Here is a 20101-nt window from a genome sequence, read left to right as displayed (position 1 = left end):
TTTTCTTGTACAACTATATGTACAATATTAGAAAAAAAAAAAACAATTTCAATAGAAAGGATTTACAAAACAATAAATAGCTTATTAATCTCTTTTGTTACAAAAATGTTTTAAATTTAGATGCACTTAAAATTTTAAACTCTCGCAAATCGTCTGAAATCGAACTTTATAACAGTTGGCAATAACTGGATATTGCTCAGAATAGAGATCTTTCAAATCGGCTCATTCCATCATTCGGGGTACACGGGTTCCATCGCCGCTAATATTTAAACTCTCACATATTTTGTTGCTATGAAAGAAATATTATTATCCATTATTAGTATAATAATAATAGTATATAATTATACAATTTTTCAGTTCAATCAAAGTTAATTGCCTATTTTCGGGGATTAAACCACCCGACTTTGACATTAATTTACAATGTTGTGAAAAATCATATGTGAATAGTTTAGCGTACTGTAGGGTCATGGGTTCGAGTCCCATCGAAGGGAAAGTGGTTACCTCCAATAAATTTTCCATGTCAATATCTTCCACATAACGTACATATTCACATATGAGTTTTCACAACATTGTAAATTATACAAATATTGTTTGATGCGACCCCAGATTGTGACGACACATTTCGAAGTTGAAATGTGTTCCACTTATTTAATTCTTCAAATTTAGTGAAAACTATACCTTTTTCTCTATGTTGGTTGATTTTGAGTATTCGTAAAAAAGCATTATTTAATGTCTCTTTTGAAAACGCAAACATTAGTTTAATATTGTTCTTGATGCATTGCATATTCATCAGGAGAAAAAAGAAAAACAAACTGTTTGCAATCATCGAAGTATGAACGAAAGCGTGTGCGGTGCGCCTTTCGGCAAAGCACAGCCCGACACTACGATCGAGTCTAACCGAAGGTGCATCGCGTCGTTGATTGTTCTCGTAGCGCGTCGAACGGGTTTGACTCCTGCTGCGCGCATAGCAGAACTTGCATCTAAACGTGCTTGCTTCGCATGCGAAAGAGGATGATATGAGGAAACGGAGAAAGCTGGCAACGCTCACGCTGGTTCTCTGCGCGCGGAGAACGAGTGAGCATACCAAGGAGGAAATTATTTCAAATCATTCGTCATGGCACAAAACTTAAAATTTGACTTCTGGCAGCGCTGCTGTTGGTTCTTCATTATGGATCGTACGACTGGCAAAAGCTTTCTAAGTGATGGGGTGTGGTGTGTCGGGGAAACACACATTTAGCTGCAATTTGACTGTACGCCAAGCATGTGGCGTTAACTTGATCTGCCTACGAAATATTTTGTTTCTTCAGATGTTTAGATGTTAAAATCATTGGAAATATTACGCGAAACTTTGTTTAAAAATTTTACTGAGTAAATTATTTGCCCTAATAATTAATTGCCAAGACATTAATTTCCTACTTCTGACCTAAAAATGGTTACCTGTTCCATGAACAGGTAGAACGTATGGACGAGTCGCCTCTGAATCGCTGAAGGAACTTTTCCTTTCGTATGACCAGACCATCTTGTAGTCACTATCTGCCTTCGACACTTTGCCTTCGTAACAAAACTAAAATTCCATCCGCCTGTTCTGCCGCAATACTGAAACACGATGGAAATCTTGCAATATAAAAGAATAATATAAAAAGCCTTGTGAGTAAAGGCGTAGGACTGTCAATCCAGAATAGGCGAGTTCGATTATCGGTCTGGTCTAAGATGTTTTTTTCGAATGGGATCCTTTTTCGACTGTCTGGGCGTAACCCGGGCAGAGGCCATGAACAGAATAACAAAACATGATATGGACTTGATTGATATAAGAGATAAAAGAACAGGCAACAATACCAAAAATTTGCACGGGGTCTCCAGTAGCTTGCGAGCAAAGGTGTGAGATTGCCAATTCTGAGATGGCGAGTTCGATTCTCGGTCCGGTCTAGGATGTTTTCAGGTTGGAAACCTTTTCGACACTCTGGGCATAGTGTATCCATTCTACTTGCCGCACAAGATACATAATCATGCAATGGCGGGCATTGGAAAGCTTTCAATTAATAACAGAGAAAATGCTAATAGAATAACTAAGTTGAATAGCAGGCTAAGTTCCATTTGGAACGTAGAGCCATTGAAGAAAAAGAAGAAGAAGTTGTCTCCAATCCACTTGGTCCATAGGAACACACCCCACAATCCAAAAAGACCCGTAAATTCTGGGCACGTTACTGTAGTCTACTGTAGTCCGTCCGACTTTCGGGGTAAGACCAATGGATAGCTTTTCCGACAGCTGATGTAGTTCGATCTCTTCATGTACCGTCTTCTATCTACAGCTTACAAAAGATGGAACGCGGCACTTCCAAAGATTCCGCATTGGTCGGCTTTTTTTCCGATTCTTTTGAAACATGTAGGAATTGATGGTCAGCTATTAACCCTCTACTGCTAAAGACCCCCTTTAGACGAGGTACTTTAATTATTTTTTGTAATTTTCAATTGTTCAGATTTCGAAAAGTTTTTTATGTCAATAACTTCAATACGTGTTTAAATGTGGTTGAAAGTTTTTTTCAAAATTATACATAATAATAAAAAAATAATGAAAATTGGGTAATTTTTTTGTTCCTCCGTGTTTTTGCTCGTATACCATTGATGAGTGAAATATTTGTAGCTTAATGTTTTCTACAACTAATCTTATTCAATAGAAGGCTATAATGGTGACTAATACACTCCTAAATATTTATCCAACTATTTAAACGGGTAATAAAAACATAACTCTGAAAATTTAAAAATTTCAATCAGTCGATTAGATGACCTAGAGCGTAATTTTTGAACGCGTCATTAAAAAAAATGATACTTATGTGTAAATACATATTTGTATTTCACTGCCAAAATTTCAGCTCAATTTAACAATCGGGGTACAGGGTCCAGAATGTTTCCCACCCAAAAACATCTTGAGAATCGAACTTTTCATCTGAAAACTCAATGAAAACTCAATCGACAGTCATCTGTTTTAAATGCACAATCAAAAAAAAACAAATCTGACAATTATTGTATAAAACAGGGCTGCCCAACGTACGGCCCGCGGGCCGGATGCGGCCCTTGGCTCCATTTTTTGTGGCCCGTGGCGTATAAGAAAAAATACTTCATAACCGGCCAGAAAGCTTTTCCATCTGGCTCCAAAAGTTTTATTAATAAATACTGTGTAGGTTAATACTAATTGAAAGACTTAAATCTGGGCAAACACGGAGTCAAATAATGCAGTGCGGACCAGTTTTGTTGTTATGGAGATTTTGGCAATATGCATGAACCCTCTCCAGGACGGAGAACTTGTAAGGGGAAGAATATCGGCTTTTGGTGATATCGTGTGCTCTAAAGAAAAAGTTTTCTTCAGTAGTATTAGTTTCTCGTAAAGCACGGTGAAGAGTTAAAGTTCTCACAGAAGATTTGAAAACTACGCTACGTGAAAAAACACCTGCTTCTGATTCTATCTGCTTGCAATCGATGAAAAATTACAGAGGAATTAGCAGCTTTGATCTCAACGAAGGAATCGACTACCTAAGGAAATCTGTTGAGACCTGTATGATTCGCTGTGTTATTATGAAGTTTGTTGGCTAGCTCATGATACCTTGCTTGAGAGATTTTATTCTTTTCGAACGGAAATCACACTGTTTTTACAAGATAAAGCATTTTCAATGCCCAAACTGCATGATCCTGATGGCTGAGTGGCTTGGTCTTTATATTAGTTGTCACCAAACATCTCAATGACTTAAACATAAAGCTGAAAGTCAGGAATCAACATGTCAAACTTTTATTATACACATGCAAACTATACAAAATTGAAACAATTTGGCACAAAGGATTGTCGAACACTAATACATTTCTCTAGTAGAAAACAGTCAAGTCAATACAACAGAAATTCTCAAGCCTATTCGCTAATTTTAGAGAACACAGTTCCTTAACACCGATTCCTGATGTGAATACTGTACTTGAAAGGTTTAAAATAAAGATAATTAACCTCCAATGCAACAAGGGGCTCACATCTTAATAAGATTATTAAGATATTTTCTCTTGAGAAGTACATATCTGCGTGAACAGCTCTTCATTATCTGCTTGAGAAATTCGATCACCGATTGTGAAATCAATTTGCGTCGAGTATTAGGAAGAAGCCAACAATATCATGTCCTGCTAATTAAAAAGAAAGCACCCAAAGAAAGTTTTATGATGTGGAAGTGTTGGCTTGAGAAATGGATTGCGAGTGATTTGACTATACGTCCAATTTGGGAATCTCGAGCTCATTCAGTAGCCGCTAGGTTGCGAAGGCCGACGGAGATCCTTCGCAGCTTACTTGGTTAAAGCACCAGTCTAGCGTACTGTAGGGTCATGGGTTCGAGTCCCATCGAAGGGAAAGTGGTTACCTCCAATACATTTTCCAAATCAATATCTTCCACATAATGTACATATTCACATATGAGTTTTCACAACATTGTAAATTAATGTCCAAGTCGGGTGGTTTAATCCCCGGAAATAGGCAATTAACTTTGATTGAAAGAGCGATTGTTCAAACGCAATTAAATCGTATTTAGTTTTTCTTTAAAACAATTTTGACCATGCTGTAAAACTGAATGCCATTCTGAAATAAATGTATTTTACTTTGGTTATTTTAAAAATGTATGAAAAATATGTAGCAAATATTTTCTGGCCCGCCAGCAATTGTTCATTCTGAAAATTTGCCCGAGGCTTGAAAAGGTTGAGCAGGCCTGGTATTTATATACAATTCTGTAAGCTTTTTACACAGATAATGTATTAAAATAATACAAGTCTTCAAGATTTCAATACAACAACTGTATTAAAATCTTTCGAAATTTTACATATGCCAAATTATTATACAGATTCTGTAAGATTCTTATGCAGAACTGTATTGAAATCTGCCATCCGCTGGTTGGGTGCATTGAAGTGCACAAAATACATTTAATTACTCCAAAACAAGTCAAAATTTCTTGCAGAAAAGAAAAAGAAGTGTTTGGGCATTTCATATCAACATACTTGCTATACAAATTCGCGCAATTTCTAGCATAGATAAGCTTTCATTTATTCATGGTAGACAATCAGCTTTAGAAGGAAGTATACAAGCTGTAAATATTTACGCGTTCATCTGTCATTAGCGAGAAGAAGCGAACGCAAACTAACAATAGTTTGCCCATTTTCAAAATGCTTAGAATGAAATCTTATAGTGTAAATATTTTCACTTAAGGACAATCACGGAGTCCAGAAATGGTCCTACTAGCCATCACCTTGCGTTTTTTACTGCACTAAATAATAAAAGATTAGCATATCTGAAAATTATTTCGCCTTGCAGCGGAGCAGCAAAGTTAGTTCTGCTATTGCCTGATGCTTGCTTTTGGAGATTTTAACCCCCGAAAGCTTAATTTAGTTTCCTATCGTGATTCACCTTAAGCGAACATTTTCAGAATTGTTTTTGAGTTGGCGTATGATGCGTCTCCATTTGCTCATTTCTGGGTCTCCTTTTTTTTAAATTTATTTATTTGTTTATTGATGTTTAGGGAATCAACTTGGATGCACATGCGAAACAAGCGACAAAAGAGAACCAACGACAAAGCTTTGTTTTTTGTCGGAGATAATAATGACAATGATCCGGAAAACTTTGTCAGCAACAAAACAAAAGACAAATTTTGTTGCTAACTTTTCATCCCGTTATTATGCATCTAAACAGCAAATTTCGGTTTTATGCTATCATATTTTCTGGTTTTATGGAAGTATTTGAGAGTCTAATGATTATAAAATTAGCATCGTATTTTCGAAAATATCAGAGCGTGCAATGAAAATGATTCTTGTCATATTGTGTTTAGGTTCTGATAAATGCTTGTTGCGAGGTGCGTTTGTCAGTAACAAACTCTGTTGACGACAAAGGGTATATTGTCAGGGGTTTCTCAAATATTGATTCCCTGTTGATTTTGTTATCTGTTGGACGGAAAAACAAGCAGAGCTTGTTAAAACACCTATATCTTCTAAACAAAAATTACAAAAATGCACATTCAACGAACACTTATCTGTCGTATTGAACATGTAACAGGTAAGTTAAGTACCATATAACCTAAACCTACAGAGTTTTGTGAATCTGGCTCGCCTCTGGAAGAAATTAACTAGAATAATTGGGATTTAACTGCTATATTCATGTTGCTGATACAATTTGTCCTATTACTTTTTATGACCCGTATACTAGTTACATTGGGCCCTCCTTAGCCGTGCGGTAAGACGCGCGGCTACAAAGCAAGACCATGCTGAGGGTGGCTGGGTTCGATTCCTGGTGCCGGTCTAGACAATTTTCGGATTGGAAATTATCTCGACTTCCCTGGGCATAAAAGTATCATCGTGTTAGCCTCATGATATACGAATGCAAAAATGGTAACTTGGCTTAGAAACCTCGCAGTTAATAACTGTGGAAGTGCTTAATGAACACTAAGCTGCGAGGCGGCTCTGTCCCAGTGTGGTGATGTAATGCCAATAAGAAGAAGAAGAAGATACTAGTTACATAAAATAATTTGTGTTTCTCGAATTCCGAATTATTTTTTATTTCTTATTGAATTCCGCATTGTTTCTTGAAATCCCGTGTTATTCGAAAAGAAATCAGGTCTTTAAATAAAAATTCCAGAGAACACATAACTTCAATTCCTTCGATGGGATTCGAACCCACGACTGCGAGATTTCTAAACCAAGTTACCATTTTTGCATTCGTATATCATGAGGCTAACACGTTGATACTTCTATGCCCAGGGAATTCGAGAAAATTTCCGACTTAAAAATTCCCTAGTCCGGACCGGGAATCGATCCAAGCCATCTTCAGCATGGTCTTGCTTTGTAGCCGCGCATATTACCGCACGGCAAGGAAGGCACTTGGCCAGGACTGACAATAGTCTTCGTCATCCACATTTCGCAGAATGCACTTTTTTTTCCGAATGTAACTTTTCACCGAAGATTATTCCGCGGAATGCCATTTGGCGGAATTCGGTTAGAATAATTATCATTGAAATATTTACCGATTTCTGCTTAATTACATGCACTCCGGGCTAAATTCTTTTGGATTGTGATGAAAGCAATGAAAGAAGGCAAAGACGGAAACCTTCGTTTTACTATCACTTGTATCGACACTCGGTAGGCAGCTTCGTCATTGACTCCTGCTTGCTTTAATTAGACGCTCGGCAATGCATGCACGAATATCTCGCAATATGCTGTCAAACTTCTACACCAAATTTGCCGCCTGATTCTCAGGGCCCTGACGGGAGCGCGGAAAAAAATGGGAGCTGGGTGAAGCTTTTATATTTCACCTGGCAACGCTTATAGGACGTCAATCTTAAGATGCTTATTAAAACGTTGAAACACGTTTTAGCCAAAAATAGTTTGATTTTTCGGGTTAGAAATATGATTTACTTTTAGATTAGCAACACGAAACACAGATAGAAAAAGTTGTTGAAATTTACACGAAAGTAATGCACATAAAGGGAATGCCAAAAAGAGCGTAAATTTAAACGATATTTTCACCTGAATGTATGCAATTTGTATTGCATTATGTCACTTTTTATACGAATAGGGGAAGAGGCCCCAAAACGCCCCCCCCGATGCAAAACGCCTTTTGTGGTTTCCCTCATATTTACCGTCATTAATATGTCCGTAACTAAACTAGATCTAAAATTATGTAGGATAGGCGAAGAAAGTTTCAAAATAGTGCATGGGAAGGTCGGAAAAACCGAAAATTTCCACATTTTGAAGAAACATCTAACATTTTGGCGAGGCAAAACACCCTAGTGGCAATAACCTACAAAGTACTTGCGTTTCCACGGACTATCCATACTAGAATGCTGATTCGCCGACGCGTGGTACTTTGTTCCCTAGGAGCCGCCAGCTGAAAGGCGTTTTGCCTCATGAGTTTTCCGGCAACAAAATATCACCACTTTTTTGCAATGTGAATATTATCAATATGATTGAGATTTTTGACAATTTTTGAATGGCATCAACTAGCTATCTTGTTTAACTGATGCATAATGTAAAAATACCCATGAATAGCGTTACAAATAAGACAATAGAGCAGTGTGTGCTTAGCTAGGGCATATTGCCCCCCCTTCCCCTAAGTGTCATAATATTATGTAAATTGCATACATCTAGGGCGAACTTGTTGGAAAAGATTCATGTACGCCCAGGATAGTGTAATTTTCCACGTCTTCAATATTTACGCGCTGATTACTTTTCATTATTTTTTTCTGTGAAGTTTAATTATTTCGATAAACACAACATGTGTTGATAAGTAGTCAAACATGTAATTTTCAAAAATTCTAGCCCTACGTATTTAAAAGTTTTCAGTACAACATATTTTTAAAAATACTTCCTATCTTCACCATGTCGAAATACAGTGATTTCACGTACACGTCCATTTCCATCAGATGGCAGTAGCGCGGCTCCTTCAACGCGAATAGCCGATTGATAATCGAACGTAAGAATGAATATCTACCAATGCTGAAATGAGTATTTTGAATTGTGGTTGATTTGCACTGATAAGAAAAGATTATTTCACATTATATACTAAAAGAAGTGCATAATGTTTTGGAAATATCACTTCAAAATGTTAAATCTATGCACTGTAGTTAGAAATGATATTCATATTTTGCGTCTGCGTCTGTCCGGTAGACGGAAGGACTTGATAGTGCCTTCTTTAAAAGAACGCGTCTTCCCGGGATAAAGGAGAGAGAATCGTAACGCCTTCTTCAAATGGGTTCATCTGCCCGGTATAAGGCAAAAGGAGTTGATAATGCCTTCTTTAAAAGAACACGTCTTTCCGGTATAAAGCAAAGGGAAATGATAATGCCTACTTTGAATAAATGCGTCTGCCCGGTTGGTATAAGGCGAAGGGAGGGCTAATGCTTTCTTTGAATGGATGCATCTGCCCGGTATAAGGCTAAAGAAGTTGATAATACATTCTTTAAAAGAATGCGTTTTCCCGGTATAAAGCAAAGGGAAAAGATAATGCCTACATTGAATTGATGCATCTACCCGGAATAAAGCGAAAGGAGTTCATAATGCCTTCTTTAAAAGAACGTGTCTGCACGGTATAAGACGAAGAGAGGTGTAACGCCTTCTTTGAATGGATGCATCTGCCCGGTATAAGGCTAAAGGAGTTGATAATGCCTTCTTTAAAAGAACACGTCTCTCCGATATAAAGCAAAGGGAAAAGATAATGTCTACTTTGAATGGATGCGTCTGCCCGGTATAAGGCGATAGGAGGGCTTACGCATTCTTTAAATGGATGCATCTGCACAATATGAGGCGAAACTAGTTGATAATGCCTTCTTTAAAAGAACGCGTCTGGCCGGTATAATGCGAAGGGAGGATATAGTGCCATATTTGGTACAATCCGCCAAATGTCGTTCCGACAAACCAAGAAATGTTATTCCGCGAAATGTTCAACCGCGAAAATGAATTCTGCGAAACAGTATTTGGTGAAATGTTATAGTGATGAAGTGTAGGAAAAGTAACTCCATATTTTCTTATATATCACAATGGTAATTTCGTTGGCAGGAAAAGTGGTACATGTGCAGTTCTACCCACTAAAATCGGCTTATTGAAAAGAAAATTTGATTTGAATTAATTAGAATTTTTATTTAACGGATTGATTTGAAGAAATATAGAATTTTGAAAAGGTGTGGCATCTTACCCGGATTTACCCTAAATTTGCTATTCTCTTTTGGGCCGGTAGGTCTGTAGTTAACTTTCCTATATTATGGTTACGAACTAGATTGTTTGGCTACTAATCTACATTATGTGTACATGAGATGAAAGCAGAATAGATTAAGTCACTTCCCTAAGAGGTTGCAGTTAAAGAAAATGTAATTTTAAATTTTGTATAGTAAAATATTTGAAACTAAAACGGAATATCAAGTGTATCCACTATCCCCTATTCAAGACATCTATAACGTAAACTCGTGGTGCAATATGAACATTCGGGCGGTTGAATAATGCAGTTTTATCGCTTGTTTCCAAAAATGATTACTACAAGATAATTTAAAAAAAATGCAAAAAAAAAATTTTAAAATCCGAAAAAGCCCAAAAATATGCGATTTACTTGGATGATGCATATTACCTCTGCCTCTCAATCTTATTTTGTCATATGCCAAAAAAAAAACGTTTCTGTGTGTAAACATCGTTTAAGCATCAAGCGAGTTCTTATCTACACTAAGGACACTATTCAATAAAAGCAGCCAAGATTTAATTTGCAAAACGCAACTGTTAAAAATGACACTGCCATATAAATCACGAGTTTGATCTTCCTGGAAAAGGGCAACCATTCCGAGCAATCATGAATGCATGCAAGCGAATGATGGATCCCAAATGCACGCAGAAACTCGTAGACGAATGGCAATCCACCACCGAAAATCATCAGCGAATTAGCGGACTAAAACACATCTAAAACTAGTTTCAAGGTTGTCTGAATCTGCAGTCAGCGCTTATTTTTTTTCTGAGGATCGCTGCTTTTTTGTTGTTGTTCTTGCATCGTAGAGGAACTGCCTGAGTCTATACTCTTGTCGCTGCTGCTGCTATTTTTCTCCAGCAAATATCGGACAAAGCGTTGCAACGTGACCTAAATATACATTTTGCCAGACACATGAGAAGCGGAGTACGACGACGGGAACAACGAAAAAGAATCCACCACAAGCAGCAGCGACGCAGACTGTGCAGCACAACAGATCGACGATGATAGAGTCGTCGTCGTCGTCGTCGTACAACAATCTAGAAGCGTAAACTGCGATTTCCTATACCAGACGGTGGTGTCATCCCTAGCTCCCGCTCCTAGCAGGTATGGAGCTTAATCCCGGTTTGTCGAAAAAATAGTGTGGCTGCCTACGCCTTCCAATGAAAACGGAACATTGGTGGGCTGCGGGGATCCAATGAATCGTGGTTTTTGAAAGCTCCTTCCCTTGTCTGCTGGTCTTTGCATCGTCATTTCGTTCGATTTGGCACTTGGATCTAGCAGAACTTTTTTCTCGTCGGTTAAGCACACAATGCGAGGATGTGTGCGAGTGGATAGAGCGACTACGGCTGATCGCCAAACCTCGGAAATATAATCCGAATGGTGGTGAGAAACGAAGAATATAATGTTCTTTGGGGATGCGATCGTAATAGAAGTCTAGACTTGTTTTTTTGTTGGTAGTTTGGAAGCAGTAAAAGAACAGAGCAGGCTGTGCATGACTCTCTCAACTATAAATTTGCGTCGTGGGTTGCCTCGGTTGACATGATACGACGCTATTCCATGGTGCAGCAGAATATGAGTCTACTATTCAAAGGAGGCCCGCCCGATCTAGTATTCAATGAAAAGCGGTCGGTACGTAAACATGAAAAGAAAACTAGTAAAAATTTTCATTCATGAAACTGATCCGTGACGACCGTGGCCCTTACTACAATATGTAGTGTAAGCGTCGTCAACAGTCAGTCGTAGCCTAGTGCACGGTGTGCGGCGTGCACTTGGTATTGAGTGGTATCCTATCGTATGCGGACTGGGAGTGGAAAACTCATGGCAAACAAGACACACCACATGCGATAGATGGAGTACAGTTACGTACCGTTTTTATATGTAACAAAAAGGGTTCGCATGGTCTGAAGTGCCCTAGGCAGGATCTTCTATATAGAAGGTGGCTCAATATTAATATTATGATAATTTATATTTGTTGGCATAGATGGTCCCGATATATACAATCTCGGAAATAATGATAACAATATTCAAAATCTCGATTGGTGGCGATTAGACTAAGAACATATTTTGCCTCCCAGCTTTAAATGAAAATAATTATAAAACCACCACTTTAATGTGGGTCTTCATTCAAATTGAATGGCATAATAATAATTATTATTTCCAACTGAAACGTGTCTTTCCCGTCAACATGCATTGGTAAACATTTAGGACATTTCAAGATGGAAGGCAAATTTTGCCATCGATCTAATCGGCAGTAATCAAGCTTTTAGTCCTCAAACATTCCAAGTAACACAGTTGAAGATGAATGACAGTTAAAAAATACATATTTCAAACATATTCGTTGTTTATGCTTTGGTATATAAACTTATTTCAATACCTTTACACGACCGAAACAGCGCAAAAATTGTTGAAATTTTCAACATATTTCAGTCGCAGGACCGAAATCGTAATACATTCACAAGACTATAGTTAAGTTCGAAGTAAGTATTCAATAACGTTCTCTCAACATGATTTGATTGACAGATCAAATACAAATGAAAGTTGTTGATAAATATTCAAACAAATAGGATGTTTACAATAATGAATAAAAAATGCATGCTTGTTAGCTATGAATTTTATTTCGATATATAATTTGTTAAATTCTATGTAAATACATGGAATTTGAAATCCATGTCGACGCATGATATGCGACTCGCGATTCATCGTGCAACTTTTCATTTCACTTCTCATAAATCCACATGACATTGATTGGAGAAAAACACGGACTATACCAAAACCATAAAATTTGAAAATTCTTCTCAAATTCTCAAATTTTATTAATAGCAATATGGCCGTTGCTCAGATCATCCTGACGGCTATTTATGTCGTGAGAGTGTAAAACAAAACATCTAGAAAAACCAAATAAATGTCAAAAAATAAGTCATGAGAAATTTGTACAAAACAGCCTCTATGATTTTTTTGAACATGTTATGTTTTGCATTTCATCTTTATAATTGTCATACAACCAGTTTCCTAGGTCTACGCTAAATAAGATGTTTTCGGTGTTACTTGGAATGGCTGGCGTTGTAACTATTTCCGGGGGTGTACAGATTATTTTCTTTTCTTTACAAATATTTTCGAGTATTTGTTATTTCTGACGACTGTAAAGGGCTCCATACACGCTCCGACATGTTGTACAACTTCGACTCCGCCCCTAGAAATTTAATTCGGTCGGAGTAAAATCAGACCGGCTGTGGGCAAGTTGTACCGTCCAACAGTTGTACAACTTGCCCATAAACGGCCTGACTTTTCTCCGACCGAACAAAATTTCCTGGGGGTGGAGTCAAAGTTGTCGGAGCGTGTATGGGGCACCTAATGCAATTAAAAACGCTACTCCACTGATTCAGCCTTTTTGATAAGAAAAACCCTGATTAATCCACCTGGTGGTGTAAGCAGTCTTCAAAGAGCATCCTCTTTTGAAAATGAAAATGGTGTCGAATGAAGATACTAACTGTTTATTTTGACGAAAAAAACTTCCAGGTGACAGCAGCAGCGAAAAATGTAGACACCAACCTTACGAGCACCAGATCTATAGAGCTCATCGTAATGCAACTGGCGATTCTATCTGTTGCATGAAATCTAATACTATTTATTTTGAAATTTTCATCATGTAAGAATTGTGGTTGGGAATTGTCAAAACGTATGGGAAAACCTGGAATGGAATGAAATTATGTTTGACTGGTTTGAAATGCTAGTTGGCACCCGATGTACTAAATATGTTCATATTCGGGAAAATATCATCGGAAGCACCAGCAGCACATTTGGAAGAGTCATATAATGTAAAACAAGTAGGGCAATTATTTTCACAATTCATTGAAGTTTTGGTCTTCGAACCTCTCGCTTTGTTTCAAATGTAATTTCCTATTACAGAAGCAAAATATGACACAATATCCAGTTGCTAACAACAATCGTCTTCGCGACGTAACAACGAAGTGGAAAGCAAACCGGTTACTAATAATACGCACCACGTGTTTGCCTTTGCCTAGTATCCAATGAAAGGATTCAAATCAATGATGTAGTATTTTCAAAAATGATGCAAGTGCATCAAAGCAATGATCACTTGACAAATAGGGAGCATTCATTCTCCTGCTCCTTGGATTTTGCATCAATGCAACGAATTGCAAAGGAACTTTTGAAGACTGGGTATAAGTGCCTTTCTCGTGCAAATACATATTAAAAATTATGAATAAGTGTTTTAGCGTGTTTTGCGCATAAAAAAAAAGTGTTTTGGCAATTTCTTTTGATTCCATAGTCCGATCTGGTCAATTTTTAATGGGACAGAATTCATCGTCGAATGACATATGTTGCGACTAATTGCTAAGTTCCCAAAACTGTGTATACAAAATTTGTACACACACATACATACAGACAAAACCTCAGTTCGTCGAGATGAGTCTATTATTATTTAACACTATGGGTATCCGAGCCTTCTATCAGAACATCGTTTTTGGAGTGATCATTCAGCCTTTCGGTACTACTTTGTTGTACGAGAAAGGCAAGAAAATTTGTACAGGATGTCATGTGAACTGGTAAATGAAATATAATTTTGTGCGATATTAAATCAATGGAAAACTGCGTTTTATACTTCACGACAGTTTTGAGATTTCAGATGGTGAAGTGACCGACTGGACCGCAGAAAAAGAGTACGTACACTTGTATTGGTGCAATACATCACGCAGTAAACTTATGTTTGGTTGCGTCCTGTTTAACAATATGTTATTCATATAATAAAAATGTATTTGCGTCTGGTCTTATTTCGAGTCTAAGCTTGTCTCTAGCCTCGCACAATGCACCCACGCAACAATCGTCGAGTCTAATGAGAGATTATAAGAGTGATGGTTGGAGGAAAACATAAGACACAGGGGATACTCCAATGAATTATCTATAATTAATCACCACTGTACTCGAATGTTTTACGTGTGGTCTTCCTAGATGCTCATGAGATAGAAAGCGTTTTCATGTATTGAATAAAACAAATGAAGAGGTTGTGCCAGCACTGATTATGAACTATGCTGCTCATGTTATTATTTTGGCAAATTTTATTTTTAATTAAACCTTCAAGTAACTTCACTTCTAAAGTTTTTTTTATTAATTATCCAAGTTATTCACAAGCTACAAATTGTCGTTGCTTCTTTGTAGGGGTGTATTAAAGTGTGTTATTAGCTGCTTCTAAAGTAAATATCATGTATTTTAGTTCTTAGACAATTGACGTTGCATGCTGGTCTGTTATCTGGCATGGTGCTTCCTTCATAGAAAGAAATGCTCACAGGAAGCATTGAACATGTTGTGTCTCTTGAGAAAAAATACTTCCGCATTTCCGTATTTGTTTACTTTATCCAATGGGTAGACGGTTTGACAGTTCCATGGATATATTTAGCTTCACTCTTTGCGCAACTTTATATATAATAGAGTCAGATCATTGCTTGTATAGATCATATGCAGTGATTGTATAATATAAACCTTTGCAGCTCTTGCATACAATTTTTTTTTAACTTGCCCATCTGCTTCTTCCTGAATCCCTCAGGAACAGCGACCTGTAATATAAGAAACCTCAAACTTCTCTTTTGGGTCTGCATTGCTTTAAGTCTCATCATCCATCACAACGCACCTCGGTTTTCGTATTTCAATCTCAGTTCAGCTTCCTAGCGTGGGTATCGACTACTGTGCTGCTGTAATCTGGCAAAGTGGCGTATACGCCATTTTCCAAAAATGGTGTTAACGAGTAGTACTCATTGTATTCTTTAACAGAAAAATGGAAAACATCTATGATGTAAAATTGCGTATACGTCACTTTTTCAGATTACGGCAGTGTGTGTTATAACAGTTTGATGATTTTCTGGATTTTGCATTCATCGGGTCCGTCATGTTCCAAATCCAGGTGGCTGGGTTTGATCCCAGGAAAGTTTTGGGTTAAAAATTTTCTTGATTTCCCTGCGCATCAACTTTCATTCAAAAGCGCATTTGAACATAAGCAAGAATACGGATGAAGATAAATCAGAAATCACTAGAGGAGGCCTCTGCCTGCCAACTAACGAATTCAAATTTTATCAGGAATTACGATCGGAAAAAGAACAATGGTAAATTTCACAATGATTGGATTTGCTTTAACCAGTATATCTTCTTCTTCTTATTGGCATTACATCCCCACACTGGGACAGAGCCGCCTCGCAGCTTAGTGTTCATTGAGCACTTCCACAGTTATTAACTACGAGGTTTCTTAGCCAAATTACCATTTTTGCATTCGTATATCATGAGGCTAACACGATGATACTTTTATGCCCAGGGAAGTCGAGACAATTTCCAATCCGAAAATTGCCTAGACCGGCACCGGGAATTGAACCCAGCCACCCTCAGCATGGTCATGCTTTGTAGCCGCGCGTCTTACCGCACGACTAAGGAGGGCCCCTTTTATCCCATACTTTCAACGAATAGTTTAATTCTAACATTCTGTTAGAATTTAAATGAACTGAAAAAGATCGTTTCTAAGCCTAATAAGAATAAATAAACCTCTCGTTAACCAACCAACCCGTTAAGCAAAAATTTCAATAAAATTCAACATGAACTCGTGTTAGGTGCAAGGATGTTCTCGTCTTGTAGTGGGCGAGTGACTACATCATCATTTCCTTCCCATCCTCAAAGGACCGTAAGGACGTGGCCGGCGCCTCAATTGACCATTGAATTTCAGATCTCTCGGACTGTGCACATTGAGAATGAAAAAGCAACTCCCATGCTCCGTCCATTAGTTCCCTGTAAAATTACGATCGCTCTGGTCAATCACGAAGTAACAGATACGATGAGTATGGTCATTATGCTCATGCTCAATGTAGGTTCAATGTTAGGAATTGTTTTAAATGCAAATAAAGATGACTGTAAATAGTGATGAATTACATCTAATATAATGAATATTAAAGAAAATTCTATCAATTGTCAAATGTCTCAAATAAATAATAATAAAAAAGAAAATTCATTGATTCATTGAAAATTATTTAGCGAAATTATTGGTGACTCAAAATGAAGAGTGTTGCTTGCTAATTGAACTACAAACATGCTCCGCTATAGATACAATCCTCCATTGTCAACAAAGCACAAAACGTGTCGTACAATTTTGTAAAATGCAACATTCTGCATGAATTAAATAACGTTTGTGAACATACGCACACATACAGGTTTACAAAACTTATTTGCATATATAATTGTGACAATAAATAGTCGTGGGGAAAAGCACATACCTCATTTTTGAAGACAAAAATTACCTTCAACCCCATTTTGCACTTCAACAGGAACTGCTAAAGATATTGGATAGAACTTTTGATTTAATGACTGAATGACAGCGTACTGTTGTAGCAAAAGCAAAGATTCAATTTGTTAATTTCTTGATGTTTGTCATTGCTACAAGTATGAAATGTAAATATACTAATACATTATCTTAAGAAATTATGGAAACTTTTCGAGGAGCTTGTGTGAAACTACGGTTTGGTGATGTTATTCTGTTGTCGTAAAAACTGACACAATTTCGATCTACTGATATTTACAAAACCAAAAAAATCTGTTGAAAGGCCGGAATAACAAAAATAGCTCCCAAAATCGAGATGACACTGTGGCTAGGCAAAGCCCGTCGTCATTGCGGATGCCTGCTGTAGATTGGTTTGTGAGGAAAAGCGGTAAAACTCATTCTGGCGCTGCTTGCCTCCCATCATAGCGAAGCACACAGGTCTTTTTTTCCGGCGCGCATCGTCGTCTGCACTCGCTCTATGTGGCCGGTACGGTACGTACGTCGGAGTGCCTACACTTGAACGGTTGCCCCAGTGCCGATGCCACCGAGAATATGGTATGCCAAAAGGAAAAATTTTTGCATGTGCGAACATTTTCTGTCGTTTTGTTTTATTTGCAGTTCTATTGACCGGTTCTACTAGAGCCTAGCATTCAACAGGTGTTTTTTGGCATTGAAAATGCTGACAAGTTAATTGTGGCGAAAAGATTTGAACGACTTGGACGACTTCCTCCAGCTATAGGAAAATTTCAATCATTTCTAAAAATCAACTTGTGTACTTACCCTTAATGATTTTGTCGCCAAATTTATACAAGTTCACTTATTCACCACATCACGATCTTCTAACAGTCTTAGATTCTTATCGGTAGGCGTCAGTTTTTTCATACACTATTGAAACAGTCCGCTTTCAAATTCACTTTTTCATTCGTCAGTTTGGTGCTTATCTTCAACTATGAATTGCACATTATTATTTTTTCTGATATCTCTTCATTCTGCTTCAGGACACTACATTTAACACCACCGTATTAATCACGTGAAGTTTACTGCATATTATCACCGTGTACTAGCCCGTCTAGGCCTACTAAGATTCAGGCTCAAACACCACCAGGAATCCACCACTTCACTTGAGGTGCTACACAGAGATGACCGTAAACGCAGCAAGCGGATGCAACAAGAGTCCGAACTATGAACACGACCTGTCCAAACGCTTTCTTCTGTTGGTCTAAAACACTATCAAATATTTTGGCAATATTATTCGAATGTTTAAACGTTGCACTAATGCAAACAGCCAACACATAAAAACCCCGAAAATAATACACGAAAAAAGCCCTGTCAGACAAGAGCTCGCGCGTATAATGCAATTCGTTTTATTTCATTGTTATGTTTCGCTGGTTCTTTTTCTCGCTCTCGTCTCATATAATATTTTGGATATTATATATTATTATATAAATTGACCCCTCTCGTCTAGTCTCAGATCTGGTCCTCTCTAAAAAAACAACATTATAAAAATTTGTTGATTCAAAAAATTTCAATTGCACCTCCTTTCCTATCTTTCTCTTTACATTAATCGGTGGTCCTATATTTTTGTTTGTAACACTATGCATTTTTTTGCAACCAACACATGCTTAACGAACTGCCGAAAAAAGGCAGTAAATGCATATGTGGTACATACAAAACTAAAACTTGCAAGTCCCCCAACCAGGCGATCTACCACGAGACGGACAGTGATGGTATTCTGTAATACAACGTCGAGCATTGCAATTTTGCACATATACATATTTAATTAAATTATCATTATAATTTAAACACAAAATCGACGCGAAAAAAAACATGACAAAAAAGAGCAAGAGCCAAATAAAAATAAAACATACACAACCAAAACTTCCAAAAAATAACGTAAAAAATGCACTCGCCTACTATGCACGGCCAGCGCGAGGCGGTCGGTCGATTGTGGTAGGCGCTGCCGTCGTCGTCGTCGTCGTCGCCGTCATCATCATCGTCATCATCCACCAATTCAATTTATTATAAAAATTCGCCGAAAAGAACCGTTTACACATGTGTGTCGCTGCAAATTCGGACGGTTCGCGTGGTTTCCTGAATGCGTGTGCAAAGGTGCGAGCGAGAACGACCGAAGTGCAATGCTTGTGTGTCGTGGAGGCCCCATGATAATACAAACAACTTCTTTTTTTTCATGATAAATGATTAATATGTAGAGGCTAAACAGTCACTCTGTTTCATTAAGTGGATGTATTCGGCGATATGCAGTTGCCAGTTTATCGGCGGGTGGAATTGCACCTCTGGGATTCGCGGGATAATGTGGCGCGAAAACAGAAGCAAACCGTGCGGGTAGGACAATCCTTGATCATATGGATTACTGCTTCATTGAAGGATTTCATTTAGAACAGCGAAGAAAGCCTTGCACTAGCAGTACCGAAGTTCTAGGTTTGACTCCAGAATAGACATATGCAGTTTTTAAGAATAATTTAGTGATTAATTACAAATATCTTAGATTTCAGACGAGGAAATGTTCATGTTTACAGCGGTGTGATCTCTAATGGTAGGCATGGAGACGCATGGTTGTTGTTTTTGGCACAGCAAACGATTTGAGTTTGTCCCCCCAAACACACGCGATGAGACAATTGCAACGCGATTCTAGCGCTTGCCGTTGGTATGGAAGAGTAAATGGAACATTGCCTACAGCGATCCAAAGATAGAATATCGGCGACCAGCTGTCCCCGTCGCGGCGATGAAAGCGCTTAGATCTGGGGGTTATCGTTTCTCATATGCAAGGATGTTTTCGATCAGTTAGTAATCTGGGTTCGATCATTCAGTTGTTTGTCGATAACTTATTTCAGAGGCTGAGTTTTAAAATGTGTTGTATGGTGGACTTCTTGGGTGAACGTTTTTCTACATCTCTTCCCCATTGTTCGTTATTTGAATTTCACTAATAACGAAGTTATAGCGTTAGTTACAGTAACTTTAAGTAAAAGATTGATGAAAAGATTTGAAAAGATTTCAAAAGATTTCATGGAGAATGATTTACTGCAAGTAGCACTTTAAGTTAT

The 20101-nt window shown here is 37.8% G+C and overlaps 1 protein-coding gene across 1 annotated transcript in view; it reads right to left on the bottom strand.

Moving 5' to 3' along the window:
* The window catches only part of LOC134205308 (broad-complex core protein), a 222075-nt gene extending 203447 nt beyond the window's left edge, over positions 1 to 18628 (bottom strand). The window contains exons 1-2 of the mRNA XM_062680454.1: positions 18575 to 18628; positions 17823 to 18522 (exon numbers count right to left, since the gene is read on the bottom strand). The gene's annotated coding sequence lies outside the window, so the exon portion shown is untranslated. The remainder of the gene's footprint in view (positions 1 to 17822; positions 18523 to 18574) is intronic.
* Between the last annotated feature and the right edge of the window lie 1473 nt (positions 18629 to 20101).

Source organism: Armigeres subalbatus, chromosome 1 (genome assembly GCF_024139115.2).
Source record: "Armigeres subalbatus isolate Guangzhou_Male chromosome 1, GZ_Asu_2, whole genome shotgun sequence".
In the NCBI taxonomy this organism is placed as follows: Eukaryota; Metazoa; Arthropoda; class Insecta; order Diptera; family Culicidae; genus Armigeres; species Armigeres subalbatus.
The sequence above is the reverse complement of the archived record's forward strand: the minus strand, read 5'-3'. Positions and strand labels throughout refer to the sequence as shown.